Source organism: Microtus oregoni, unplaced genomic scaffold (assembly GCF_018167655.1).
Source record: "Microtus oregoni isolate MIOR12 unplaced genomic scaffold, Mior012 000002F_ref0000024, whole genome shotgun sequence".
Classification (NCBI taxonomy): Eukaryota; Metazoa; Chordata; class Mammalia; order Rodentia; family Cricetidae; genus Microtus; species Microtus oregoni.
In genome coordinates, this window is record NW_024543061.1 from 71,687,434 (window position 1) to 71,702,875 (window position 15,442).

At 40.3% G+C, this 15,442-nt stretch overlaps 1 pseudogene; it reads right to left on the minus strand.

Annotated features, from left to right (window-relative positions):
- Positions 1–2,959: 2,959 nt before the first annotated feature.
- Positions 2,960–8,517, minus strand: LOC121436523 (annotated as a pseudogene).
- Positions 8,518–15,442: the final 6,925 nt, after the last annotated feature.

A 15,442-nucleotide genomic window follows, 5' to 3' on the forward strand; every position in this document is an offset into this window, starting at 1 on the left:
ATGTTCAGCTAGTCCGGATTTATCCCATGCTTTTTCAGACCTAGGCCAGCTGGCCTTGGTGAGTTCCCAATAGAACATCCCCATCAACCTACCCCTGGACCCAGCAATACCACTCTTGGGAATATACCCAAGAGAGGCCCTATCATACAACAAAAGTATATGCTCAACTATGTTCATGGCAGCATTGTTTGTAATAGCCAGAACCTGGAAACAACCTAGATGCCCTTCAACAGAAGAATGGATGAAGAAAGTATGGAATATATACATATTAGAGTATTACTCAGCAGTAAAAAACAAGGACTTCTTGAATTTTGCATACAAATGGATGGAAATAGAAAACACTATCCTGAGTGAGGTAAGCCAGACTACCTAGTTTTCTAAGTGATAAATAAAACAATGAATCACAAGAGGCCTCAATTTGCTCCCCTTCCCCAAATCCAAGGCTCTTAACCAGTTATCAAAGTGTGCTTACCTCAGACACCTTCCAGGAAGCTGTTCTTGACAACCCCAACTACTCAATAATAAAAATAAAACTTCTGGAGCCCATCTTTTATAAACGAACAATCATATCAACTGAAAATTATGTTTTTCCCCCCTCTTTCAAAACTCTACAATCTACACGAGTCTCCCTAGATTTGGTCATTTTTGTGACCACTTCTTGTATCCCTGCCTCTGTCAGTAAGTTACCATTGACTGCCGATGGTCCATGTGTTTGGGTATTCAATCTCCTGTGATTACCTAGCATAGAAGCTACAGATGTGGAAGAGCATCTGCTAAAAACCTAAGCTTCCACCAGAAGATCTGTATGCCACTGGTGCTAAGCATGATCCCTTAAGCCCAATTCAATGGCAAAGAAACATAACCTGATATTCGTTCCAACTTCCTCCAGGTCCAGTGAAGTCCCTCATGGGACATGAGGAATTTGAAAGTTTGATGCTAAGTTTTTACATCTCTGTGGCACTGTATCAACCTCTCAATAACGTGTGGTTCACTTTTGTCTGATTTTTAATTCTTCTTTGAAAATGGGCACCCAACATGAGGCTATAATTTAAGACGGATTCTGTTAAAATGATTCCATCATTCACCAATTTAATAAAAGAAAAAATAAATCGCGTATCAAGCACCAAGTAGGTGTTTTAGGTGCCAAGGGAAACTGCAGGTCTTGTACTTGAAGGTCACACCCATTGTTTTGGAATCTGAATAGACAGGTCTGGCAAGATGCCGCCATGCTTGGTTGTGCAGTGAAAGACCTGGTGCTCAGGAAGGGAAGGTGGATGTAGATATGAAGACAAAGTTTGAACCCATTGAAACAGGGTCAGGGTCACTGTTTATGCTATTTTCTCTACTTTAGAATGTTTGGGAATTTTCTGTAATTAAACAAAAACGCTCTTCTGGTGTATTTACCGTGATACACATTTTCTTCTGAAGGAACTGCAGTTTCCAGTAGTTTCTAGGCTCAACTCCATCTCCCTGACCCCATTGTGGGGAGAAGCTTCATTACTTAAGTCAAAACAAATCTGAAAAAGTGTGAGAAAACCATTCTCAAGGGCCTGGAGCAGTCCAAGTAGGAATCACCAAGGCTGGCTGTAGCAACAGGACAGTTTTTGTGAGAATATCACTATCCCTTTCCCGATTTGCTTAGTAATGGATGCTGAAAAGAACTGCCGAAGTATTTAATAACGTCAATAATGTTGGCAAGTAAACCTAGGTGATGAGAATACTCAAGTTATTTATTTTCACTGTGTGGAAGTTAAAAATCTCAATAGGCTAAAAACATTTTTTTTTCCTAAAAAAAACCTACTCTTTTTTTATTATATTGGTCCAAAGCCTCTCTCCCTTTTACCCTGTGGGCCCTCACTACCTCCGGAGTCCTCAGCCTCCTCAGCTCCCAGCCACTCGGCAGCCTTTTCCCAACGTGGAGCATCTGCACATGTGGAAAAACAGTCGCTGGGAAAAGCAGCACGTGCCACTACAGCGATTGTAGGAAACCAGGGGGTGGGGTGACATAGGTATCTGCTCTGAGCAAGCGCTGAACATCTGCAACGCAACTGACAGCATGTATACAACTACAGGGCCCTATGCTAAACAAGGCTGGGGAATCAAGGCAGTGGGCCGTTGAGGAGGGTTGTGCCTGCAAGCTATTTAAGGGTTCTTCTTTTATTGCTACTGCAAGCGGCCAACGTCCAGAAAAAGTGTGTTCGTGCTGAGGGGCAGCACAACAGAGTTCCAAGCCCTGTCCTGTCCACGCATCTCCACTGAAAGAGATGAAAGTTATCTCTCTTTTGAGTAGAAGCCTTGGAGGCTAGGAGCATCTTCGCAAAGCTGCATCCCAGCCACTGGGTGAAGTCATGTGGCATGTGTGGACAACGGAGGCATTCTTATTATTCATGTAAGAAACACCTGAATTGGTGGGGCTTGGCCCCCCTTTTTTAAGTAGGGGGAAATGATGGAGAAAAAAGAAGGGCATGAAGGACAGAGGAACAGACGAATGTGTTGTGGGATTCAACTTTAGTCCCTTTCTGTAGTTTTCTTTAAACAGCTCTAAGCTGATTTCAAGGATAGACTAGTCAGTCCTGTATAGCAAATTCTTGAGCCCTTGTGGTTACTCATCCCTACCCTGAGGATAGCCTCAGCCCAGTCTCAGGTCTGCTTGGAAGATGGACATAAGAGCAACCTGTGCTGCTTAGAAGAGTGGTGGGGGAGGAAGGACAGCTGGTAAAGGGTGCAGTGGCATTCAGGTTAGTTAAGCAGAGGGCAAAGGAGGTTTTTGACTTTCCTAGATGTGCAGGTGCATAAGGGGGCTCACAGAGCAACCTGTGCCCCTAGCTGCTGTCCCCCTTCTCCCAGTTATGAGCAAACCCTGAGATCTTGCCCAGCTGCACAGGACCAGCCCCACACAGACCTCTACCCAAATTTCCAGAGACAGAATTTAGAAGCCAAACATGACTCCGGCAGTCAGTCAGAGTCCAGAGAACAAGCCATTGTTGGCGGCCTGGTCCACCAAGGTGGAGGGTGGTGTGGATTGGTGGGGGGGGGGCGTGGTAATGGATGAAAAGCCGGTCCTCTTCCTTCCTCACCCAGAGCAGGAGCTTCAGCACTAAGATGGCACCTGCCTTGGTCACCAGGGGGCTAGGGCAAGTATAGAGCTCAAATTTGGAGGTCACCCAGGCTAGCAGTGTTTCCTCAGCCATGTGGTAAATGAGGCGCAAGTGCCGGGAGGTGCTCTTGAGGCGAGCATGCAGTCGGTGATACAGGTCGGACAGTCGCTGTCACTCTTCTTTGCGGCTGTATGGGGCCTCAAGCTCAGGACTGGTAAACTGTGGTAGCTGGCAGTGTTGTTCAGGAAATGCCGGAGGCCAGGTGTCCCCACAGTCTGCACACTGTAGGCAGGGGCACTGGCTGTAGGTCTATTAGAGAAGCTGGCAGCCTCCCCATGGGTAGGCAGGGCACCAAAGTGGTGCATTCCACCTTCAACCAAGTGCCGGCAGGCATCCATGGCATGGAAGGCTTCCCGGTTGGTATCAAGCAGTAGCAGGCAGACAGGCATGAAATGCAGGCTGCCCACATAGGCATAGAAGAAACCATCTGGGTTGAAGCGAGGCAGGCATGCTGGTGCTCATGCCTCACATGCTGCAAAGTCAGGTGCACCCACCCAGTCAAGTAGCAGCTGTAGATCAGCTGGGTCCAGTCGGCAATCAGCCTGCACATTCCTCTCCTGGGCTGCTGTCATCAGTTGACCACCAACAACTAGCATTGACAGGGCCAGGCCCGGGGCTGTACAGTGAAGCAGGGCATCCCACAGTGGACGGGCCAGAGGCACACAGCACACAGCACCCAGGAGCAGGGCACCAGGGTCTTGTGCCACACTGTCCAGGAGCCGGTCCAGTGTGCGCTCTGAGCCAGCCAGCAGACAACGGAGGTCATCGTTCTGCTTATGTGCGAAGATGCAGGCCACGCTTGCACATGTGAATGTGCTCGCAAACTGTGTGTGCACTGCCAATAGCACGCCCCGTAACTGCGCTGCCAATTGTGGAGTCCGGGACACAGCCACTAGCAGGAGTGGGCCCTGCTGCAGGAATACCAGCTTGTGGTCCTCGGTGTAGATGGCTTGGATGGCATCTCCTGTACTCTGTACAAAGGGCAAGAGGGCCGTCGTCACACCCATGGTGGCAGACAGGGCCTCCACACTACCATACCGTGAGAAGATGGGCTTGCCTGCCTCACTCAGCACAGACACATGCTTCCTTTGGTTGCGCCAGTACTCATCACTTGGGTCCCCATCATTGGGGTCTTCTCCATGGCCCTTGGAGCTGTGCTCAGGTTCTCCAGGGGGATTATTATCGGAAGCTGCAGTTTTCCAGGGCTCTTAAGCGCTCGATAAGGCCTCAGCCTGAGGCAAAGGTGGCTGGCTGGTCCTTGGCCTTGGATCCTGTGTCCTCCAGGTCCCCATCTCCAGGATCCTGCGTGCTCAAGTGAACCCCTTCATTGTTTCCAGCCTCCTCATTGGGGAACTGCATGTCCACCAAGTCCTCACGGCCCTGGGGTCTGGGACAGCACTAACTTCTTTGGACTCCACCTGCACAGCCCTGGGAAGAAGGAGAATCAAGGGTGATGGGCAGCAACAGAAACTTCTTAAGAGCCTTAATACCTATATAACTTAAAGACTAAGACTACATATTGGAATATTATACTAAAAACCTTTGCAACAAACAAGGAAAATGATCTCACAATGTAAACCATGGATAAGTGTCTTGATCAGAAGTAGAAATGTACATTGCAGTATGAAAAATATATCCTAAAATTGTATTAATATAGAAAAATGGTTTAAGCAGAGGTAGAAGTGGTATAGGAGGTTCTTCTCTTCATGTGTTGCTTTTATTTGTTAATGAATAAAGAAACTGCTTTGGGCCTGATAGGGCAGAACTTAGGTAGGTGGAGAAGACAGAACTGAATGTTTGGAAGAAGGGCAGCGTGAGAGAAGCCATGGATCTTTCTACCTGAGATGGATATCAGTTAGAATCTTGCTGGTAATCCTCTGACATGAGTTAAGTTAAGATGTAAGAGTTAGCCAATAAGAAGTTAGAGCTAATTGGCCAAATAGTGCTTTAATGAATACAGCTTCTGTATGATTATTTCAGATGTAAGCTAGCCAGGTGACCAGGACAAACAAGGGGCCACCTCTCTCCTTGAAACAATTGGCACCTTCAATGAGGTCAACTAACTCAGTGTAAAATCTGAGATAGACAGTCATAAAATAAAGTTAATGCTTTTAAAGAAGGATAAAGTCTTTAAAGAGACAGAGTACAAATAGTCATAGGTTTAAAAAAATTAAAAAAAATTAAGCCTTATAAGAATGGAAAATTCACAGGGAGTTTGGATTATGTATATTATTGGTTTTTTTTTTTTAACTTTTTTGACTGTTAAGAGGCTAAGTATAGAGAGACGTTTCATTGCATGTCATTTAGCAGCTAAATCAGCATGAGATATCTTCACTTCAGAATTTGGGTCTAACTATATGGTGCTTTGAAAAAGAGGTTCCTCTTTTGTTTTCACAGAAGATAAAAACTGTGAATTGCCTCCAGGCCAAAATGGTTTCATGGAACGAGGCCTCCTCAATGGTCGCTGTGAACACCCTCAAAAAGTTACTTCACCCAACTGCTGACTGAGATGAACCTAGCATATAGGATACACCATGAAAGACCTGATTAACAGTGCCCCCATACAGTAGGAAGAAGTTTGGGGAGAAATAACTATGTCCATATTCCCAAATATTGTTTATAAATGTTCTTTTACATTTAAAGGGGGATATGATATAGAGATGAATAATTTGTATTGGTAAGGATCTGGTTTAATGATATGATTTAAGGTCAATTTTGTTATATGTATATGTATTTCTGATCTTGATTAAGGTATTGTGATTGTATAGTTCATTTTAAAAATGTAATGTATAATTAAGAAATATAGGTTAATAGATAATCATCAATAATAGTCAAGCTTGAAGTCATGTTAGTTAGATTTTATAGATGTGCATACTATATATTACAGATGGAAAGGTATTCTTCATATCTTTCAAAGACTACAGAATATGGCATTTAAATTTTTTAATAACTTAGGGCTTTTCATGACAATGTGACATGTCTGCTCCTGGCAGCACCAAGCTACTACCTGAGATAGATGGGCATCGAAGAGGGTCCTTGTGGAATTGGTTAGACATTTGGACAAGAAATTGCTCTTGTTTGGACTGTTGCATAAACTGGACATGAAGAACCTGCAGAGAGATGACTGTTAAACTTGCCTAAAGGCAAGATGATCCTTCAGGGTTGCTGCTTCTTAAAAGAGACAGTGAGACATTCTGCAGGAAACAGAAGAAAATGACTAAAGAGTCTTCGTAATTTCTTGCTTCATGAAATAGTCTGCTGGATACTGTGGGCCTATAGCCTGAAGATGGATGCCCCAATGGTACAGAAGAACTTTGGGTGACTGTCCAGGCAGTGAGATATCTCTGTCAATTCTAGAGTTTTGGAAGTTGCTTACAATGCACTTCCTGTTTACTTAGGTAATATTATATCCTTCTGGAGTTTTTGATGGTATTAAAGAATTTATAGTTATAGTTTTCTTTAGTTATGATAAAAGATAAAGTAGATATAAATATTCCAACTGAATCCTTGATTGATAACTATTTTTTATTATATGTAATTTTAGTATGTTAAAGTTAAACCTTCCTTTTTGTTTTAACAGAAAATGAGAAAATGTTGAAGGAGTTTCTTCTCATCATGTGTTGCTTTCTTTGGTTAATTATTAAAAAAACTGCTTTGGGCCTAATAGAGCAGAACTTATGTAGGTAGAGAAGACAGAACTGAATGCTGGGAAGAAGGGCAGAGTGAGAGAAGTCATGGATCCTCCCACCTAAGACAGACACCAATTAGAATCTTGCCGGAAAGCCACTAGCACTTGGTAAGCCACAGATTAATAGAAATGGGTTAAATTAAGATTTAAGAGTTAGCCAATAAGAAGTTAGAGCTAATGGGTCAAGCAATGTTTTAATGAATAACGTTTCTGTGTGATCATTTCAGTTGTAAGCTAGCTGGATGGTCAGGACAAAGAAGGGACCAACTCTCTCCTTGCAACATAGAAACATTCATGCATTTAATATGACAAAATTAATTTGCCTAGAAATTTAAAATATTGTAGACAAAAATAGGAACATATTCAAAATAATTTGTTTGTCTCAATATACAAGAATCTATACCAATATAAATTGCCTATAAATAATGGCTCCTAAATACTCATTCTATAACTCACTATTATTATTTATTTCTTTTTTAAATTTATTTATTTATTAAGGGTTTCTGCCTCGTCCCCACAACCGCTTCCCATTTCCCTCCCCCTCCCCCGATCAAGTCCCCCTCCCTCATCTGCTCGAAGAGCAATCAGGGTTCCCTGACCTGTGGAGACGGAGCACGAGCAAGGAACTCAGGACCACGAGGGGTGCACCCACACACTAAGACAATGGGGATGTTCTATTGGGATCTCACCAAGGCCAGCTGGCCTAGGTCTGAAAAAGCATGGGATAAATCCGGACTAGCTGAACATAGTGGACAATGAGGAATACTGAGAATTCAAGAACAATTGCAGTGGGTTTTTGATCCTACTGCACGTACTGGCTTTGTGGGAGCCTAGGCAGTTTGAATACTCACTATTATTATTAATGTAAGTAAGCTCACACTAATCTATTATCCCATCCAATTCCCTCCACCTTTTTTTAAAGAGATCCCTGAGCCTACATAATTCCCCCCCAACCCCCAACCCTGTACCAATTATAATCAATGCCTAAATGATGTTCCTAACCCTGAGTACAAACTTTGTTGGGAGAGGGGACATTATTTTGTAGAATTACTTCCAGCTGTCATGGATATGATGTTATTTCCATGGGATCCTGTGAAAGTAAAATGATTAAGTTTCAAGATTACTGTCTGATATAATTGCAAATTGTTTCTGAGTATTTGGTAGGGTTTTTCTGAGGTTACTGTTTGGAATAATGGCCAGAACTTTGTAAAAATGTACATCATCTAAGCTAACCAAGTTGGAATCATTTTGAACAGCTGGTACCCAAAACAGGTCTTATAGAAGCACTTTCTGCATCATGATGTCGTATCAACCAGGTGAAGTTGTTGTTGTAGGGCCCCATCATCTTCCTGGAAACTTCAAAGATTACTGCAGGAAAATTCATTGTTCATTTTGGAAAACTTAAACATTATTTATATAGACATATACAGACATATATATTCAATAAAAGGTATGATAAAGTCAAAAATAGGTATGAAGGAAAGTAATTTTTTTATAAATTATTATTTTTTCTTTCTTTCCCATATCATGACTCCTGACATGAAACTGAAAGTTTAATTTTTTGTTTTAGGAACATGCTTGGAATTAGAAAACAACAGAACCAGTGTCCATATCCAAAACCAGCTCTATATATTCATGTATGTGTATCAGTTACCTGACCTCATAAATCATATTTCTTTTTCTCTATGATCCTTAGTGGATAGTTATTTTTCCATATGTCAGCACCCAAACCTCCAGAGTCTCTTGGATTTTTTAGATGTATATATTTCCTATAAAGACAAGAGAAGAACTCTGCCCCGACCCTATATGTTTTCCTGACCACCTGTATGATTGTCAACATTGTGGATAAGCTGTCATTCCTTTTTCAAGAGGTTTAACCTTTTCAAACCGAACCTTTATTAATTTTGATGGTATTCATATTTTTCTTCTCCTGTGGAAACAAGAGCAAAGCCCTTTCTCCAACATGACAAGTCTCCAGGCATCCACTGTGAGGTCAACACATCCTTGAAATACACTGGCTGGTTTAGTTCAGAAGTCTTTTCTATTATCCAATGTCTCTCTGCTGCTGTTGTCCCTTTCTCAGTAGCATTAAGAAAATTCAAAGTTAATAATGCATTATGTAATCTATTTCTGAGGGTATTTACACCCCTTTATATTTGTTTAACATTTATTTATAGGTTGGTTTTATCTTTCTATAACTGCCTGACCTGTAGGATTGTGTGGCATACACGTAATATGTTTAATAGTATAATAAACAAAAAGCTGTTTCATTTTCCTAGAAATATATGCTGGATCATTATCTGTCTTTATTTGTGCAGGTATACCCATGATGGCCATAACTTCTAATAAATGTGTGATTACTGAATCAGCCTTTTCTGAGCTTAAAGTGCTTGCCCACTGAAAACATGAATAAGTGTCAATGGTTTGATGTACATATTTTAATTTTCCACATTCTGCATCTGCCAGATGTCATTCCTTTGACTACCCTTAGCGTTACTCCCTGCTGGCAATGGTGTTTGGCTATAGCAAGAGTAAGTAGGACATCATCTCTTTAAAATCTCTTTAACTTGTTAGCATGTAACAGAAAACTCTTTCTTTAAACCTTTGTTATTGACAAGAATTTTTTAAATCAAAATCTGAGTCCTTCAATGCACTTCCAATCAGTAATCAATCAATTTCTGCATTGCTTTGTGCTACAGGACCTGGCAGACCTATATGGGAGCAAATGTATGTTATGTATATGGGACAAAACATATTCTTGAATATATTTTTAACCTGTATGGATAATGAAGTCAATTCTGTATAATTTGGTATAAATTCAGCAGTTTCAATATGCAAGACAACTCTTTCTGTATATTGTGAATCAGTAATTAAATTAAGAGGTTCTAAGCACCTTTAGAATTACATATAATTCTGCCTTTTAGACAGAATTATAAGGGCTTTGTTCCACTTTACTTAAATCTTCTGATTTGTAACCAGCCTTTCCTGATTTATTTGCATCACTATAGAATGTACATTCTCCAGTTGTTGGTGTGTCCCCTAGAGGCAGGGAAGCATCCTAGTAGTTATATTTACAAGGTTAATTATATCACTTTTGGGATAATTGCTATCAATATCTCCTAAAAAAAAACACATAGGACAATCTCTTTTCTAAGGTTCATTGTCTTCCACATAATTGATAAATTTCATCAGAATTAAAAGCTAATATAAATTAGGCTGGGTTTATATCTGCTTGTTGACAAAGTCTCAAGTTTCCTTTTATAATTAATTCAGAGACCTTTTTCACATAAAATTTTATTTTTTTACGTGTTTTATTTGGTAATAATATCCATTCTAAGACTATATATTTTTTGAAACATAATTCCTGTAGGGGAAATTCTGGAAGGCAATATGAATAGAATGAAAATAAGATTTTGATTCACCCTATCCAATGTGTTTTTTGTAATTTTTCTTCAACAACAAACAATTCCTTTTCTGCTTCAACTGTTAATTCTCTGGGACTTAAAGACTATTTAAGTCTTTGTCACTATCTAAGGTTTTGTTTAAATGAACTGTTAGATCAAGTGTTATCACAGAAGCTAGTCCTAGACTGGAAATGTCTCCTAACCCATCTTTGAAAGTCATAATCAGTGTCTCCTAATTTGTACCTTTTGTGCTCTAATATTCTGTAAACCTATATTATAACCTAGGTAACTGACAGAATCGCCTCTTTGCATTTTTTTCAGGAAAAAATTTTAGTCCCCATTTTAGCAAAACATTTTTACTTCTTCAAACATTTGTTCTAAAGAATCTATGTTTGAATCAGATAGTAAAATGCCACCAATGTAATGGTAAATCTTAGAATTAAAAATTTTTTTACACATTATTTCCAATGGCTGACTTACAAAGTATTGGCATAGGGTGGGGCTATTAAGAATTCCCTGTGGGAAGATTATCCATTGGTATCTCCTAGTAGGTTGAGAATTATTATGAGTAGGCAATTTTAAGGCAAGTTTTTCTCTATGCTTTTCTTTTTTTTATTTTTTAAATTTATTTATTTATTAAGGATTTCTGCCTCGTCCCCACAACCGCTTCCCATTTCCCTCCCCCACCCCCGATCAAGTCCCCCCCCCCCCTCATCTGCTCGAAGAGCAATCAGGGTTCCCTGACCTGTGGGAAGCCCACGGACTGCCCACCTCCATCGAGGTCTCGTAAGGTGAGCACCCAAACTGCCTAGGCTCCCACAAAGCCAGTACGTGCAGTAGGATCAAAATCTTGTAAAGGTATAGTAAAAAACAATCTTTCAAATCAATAACTATAAGAGGCCATCCTTTTGGTATTAGAAAAGACAGAGGAATTCCAGATTGTAGAGGTCCCATAGTCAACAGCTCTTAGATCTGGCCCCATTCTCAATTTAACAGATTTGATTTTAACAACAAATACAGGAGAATTCCAAGGTCTAGTTAATTCTTCAATATGGTGAACATCTATTTACTCCTGTACCAAATGTTCTAAATCCTGCAGTTTGTTTTCTGTAAATGGCCACTGTTTAACACAAATTGGTTTCTCAATTAACCATTTTAATGGTCGGGCTGTTGGTACCTCTGAAGCTTTGCTTGTTGAATCGTCTTCTTGTACAGCCTGTATGGCTGGAGACCTTAGTATATAGTACCTTTTAATATCCTTCCCAGAAATATGAGTTTATGAGACGGCAGGAAAGTTAAATCTATGTTAGTTGTTACAGCGTAAATGAATGGCAGACAGAAATTATCAAAGGATATTCAGCTTTAATAAGGAAAGGATTTACAAAACCGAGGTTCCCACAGAGAACAGGAAAGCAGAAGGGAACCCGGGGAGCACGCCCGCAATCATTATAAGTAAAAAATAACCTTAGGGGACCCCGCGCTTCAAGCAAGGTGATTGGCTGGGCTTCCCTTACAATTTGTTCTAATGAATGCTGACCTCACTGGATCATACTGTGATGGAGGAAGGTCATTGGCTAATAAAGGCACTGCCCTGGCCCATTTTATTGGTTAGAGGATAGGTGGGAGGAGTAAACAGAACAAAATGCTGGTAGGAAGAGGAAGTGAGCTCAGAGAAGCCACAGCTCTCCTCTCTGGAGCAGATGCCTGAGAGAGACGCCATGCCCTGCTCCCGGGATGAAGCTCCGACCCAGGATGGACTAGGTTAGAATCTCCCCGGTAAGCGCACCTTGGGGTGCCATACACAGATGATTAGAGATGGGTTGATCGGGATGTGAGAATTAGCCTGTAAGGGCTAGGGCTAAAGGGCCAAGCAGTGCTTAAAAGAATACAGTGTCTGTGTAATTATTTGGGGGCATAAGCTAGCCATGTGGGCGGCCGGGTGTGGGGGACACAGCCCTGCAGCCCCATACTACTACAGGTTGGCGCCCAGACGTGTGGACAACTAAACCCATTTAAAAAACCTGAGAAGGCTTAAAAATAAGGGAAAGAGAGTTTAACACAGATTTTTGCTGTTTGTTGGTGGCATGCTGTAGAGAGATTTCCTGATTCGGCAACAGTAGCAGAAAAAACGCTGTGTCATTTTAAAGTGCGACTTCCTGGGGCTGTGCCGCCATTGCGATCTCTGTCTGGCTCCTGCGGGAGACAGAGCTTTTGAATAGAGCTTTTGGAGTAAAGTGCTACGATTTGTTTGATGGCAACTAGACTTGCTGTGTTCTCGGGTCTGCTCTGCTTGCTAGAGGCAAGCAGGCGCCTCATCTAAGAGAGGCTTCCTGACTCAGCTTTAGCTGCAAAAGCCTGCAGTCATTAAGAGGTCCTGCCACGAAACACTTAAACGGTTAAAGCTGAACGCATGCTTTTCGGTTTTCAGCCGTAGCAGGAAAAAAGCTGCGCCATTTAAAAATGCCAGCTTTCTGGGCTGTCCTGCCAGGGCAAACTCTGACTATTTGAGGCAGGAGGGCCGGCTACCGAGAGAGGACTTGAGTGTTGTCTGTTGTAGCTCACTTGCTGGCAGGGACCTTGAAATGCCATACAGTTGTTGCAGTAACATGGCTACAGCCTATATATCCGCCATGAGGCTGGAAAGCTAAGGAATGGACTGGATCTAGCTGGCAAAGCCACGCCTTTAATCCTACCCATATTGCTCAGTAATTTAAAGGCTCGTGTGGTCAGAAAAAGAGAGATATACAGTAAAGAGAGATTCAAAGACAAAGAAAATTTCTGAATGGTTTAAAGTGTGTTAAAAATATATGCAGACTAAAAGTTGAAGTTCTTAAAGTAAAAAATAAAAAAAGGAAGAGAGTTGTTGTGTGTGGTAGCACACGCCTTTAATCCCAGTGCCTAGAAGGCAGAGACAAACGGATCTCTGTGAGTTCAAGGTGTAGCAGTGTACACCTTTAATCCCGAATGCCTGGGAGGCAGAGACAGGTGGATCTCTGAGAGTTCAAAGACAGCCCTGCCGCCCCATATTACTACAATACTGTGTATTATGAAAGGACTACTTTAAATAACATGTGCCCTAAGTTGCTTTCTGGCATGAACTTGGTCATATAACAAGAAATTGACAAAACATGGTGCCTGATTTGTATTTTTATATGGACTTCAGAGAACATTGGATGCGATTTGAGCTGTTAAAAACCACAAAGTCATGTTGGATTATAATATGAAAACACACATAGCTTCTTTGAAGTTTAAGTAACTTGTGGCAGGTAAAATGCAGTATTTATTTATGTGCTGGAGTGTGAGTTCATGCATCAAGCATGTCAATGAGTACTCTGCTACAGAGACGTAAGACAGTTCTGAAGCTATATTTTTTGGACTACATGTCACCAAAGATGAGGTATTGGTTTAATTATGGAGCAACTGTCTTGTAACAATATTCCAGCAGGCTTTATAGTTGGACAGATATAAATAGGGATATTGATATATATGAAGGTAGACATGAATAAGGTTTTGGCTGTGTTGGTAATTTGGATGAAAATTGTGAGGAGACTCAAAATTAATAAAATCAATGCATACAAGGGTGAAATTGCCACAGTAAAATTAAATAAAAGATAAATAATGATGATAAGATATTAAGACAAAGGAAATGAGAAATAAATTTTCTTTCATGTATTGAGGGCTTTCATCTTTTTTGGCTTAGAATAATCTAATCATAGGTATTTGCCTGAAAACTGTTTGCTTAATAAAGTATTTTTGCCACTTGAGTAAATTATGTTATTTTATCGACAAATTGTCATATATTAATGAAGTTTTGATGATTTTTTAACCTCTTACATGCATCCAACACCAAACTATGGCTTTCAGCTTAGTTCCATAGATTCCAGAGTTTCTTAGAACATCCACAAAGAGATTATTCTTTTTTCTTAAAAAAGGAAATATTATAACTATTAGGATTTTCAATAATGCAGATTTAGACATACAAAGTGTGTTAATGAGTAAACAGAGGACTCTTCTGGAACAGAAGGATGTTTGATAAATCATTTAGAATACCATCAGTCATGAAAATGAATGGTTTCATTATGATGTGCAGCTTCGTTAATATTGTAGTAGAATGTGGTAAGGATGTGCCTATGAATACTCATATAAATATTAACCTATCTTGGCATATCCTCTATGCTGCTCACTGCCATATTGGATTCATGGCCATCCAAAGAATGATGTCCATAGGAATTTAAGTGTCAAAATTTCAGAATGATATCAAATTATCATTTTATGAATCTCCCACTGTGCTACTTCCATGAACATCACTCTAGTTTTCATAAAGAATTGTGTAAAAGGAGGAAAAGAAGGATATGATCTAGGTAAAATTATAAAAATTTGAATTGAGCATTAAAAAAACAGCAAGTTAAGAGTCTAAGTATTAAGGCTCAACTATTTGGAAGGTTTAAGGAATGCTCACTTTATTGAACATCTAAACATTTTGTGTTTACCTTTCTAGTTAATTTTCAACAACATTTAAAGGTCAATGAATGAACATTTACAAATACTGAAAAATTAAGATTGAAATATTGCTCTAAGGTATACATAAAATTTTTTAAAATTTCATTTGCCAATTATGACCAGGTATATGATATTTATAAAAATTCTAGGGAGATGAAAACAATGAATATCTGGCCCCTAAAACACCATTGCATTTATAAGACTGTCCAAGTTGAGGAAGAATGTGAACTGGTTGACACTTGAATGCCCAAAAGAACACCTGGGCAAACAGCAAGATCCTAGCATGGAAATTGTGAACTGAGAGGGTTTCCTGTGGAAAAGAAACAAAGATTCCTTTCTGCAGTACTCCTACGCAGTTCTTCTATAGGGCTGTGGTCAAATAACCCACATGGCATGCTAAGAGCATGTTTATGTAGTTTTATCTGTTTAGATATTTTAATATTGAAAACCATGTCTTCTATGAAGTATCCTGCTAACATCAGAGATATCTGGGAAATACAACAATGTTGTTTGCAGAACTCCAGTTAAGAAGAAAAAAAGGGGTCTCTCAAATGATAGTGGAATGATTCATAAATGGAGAAAGTAGGACCCTTTCTAATGAAATGGTGTGAAGAGGTGTATAATTTCCTTAGATGTGACCACACTCCCCACATTTCACTCACACATGCTCAGACTAAGAAAACAACAGAGTA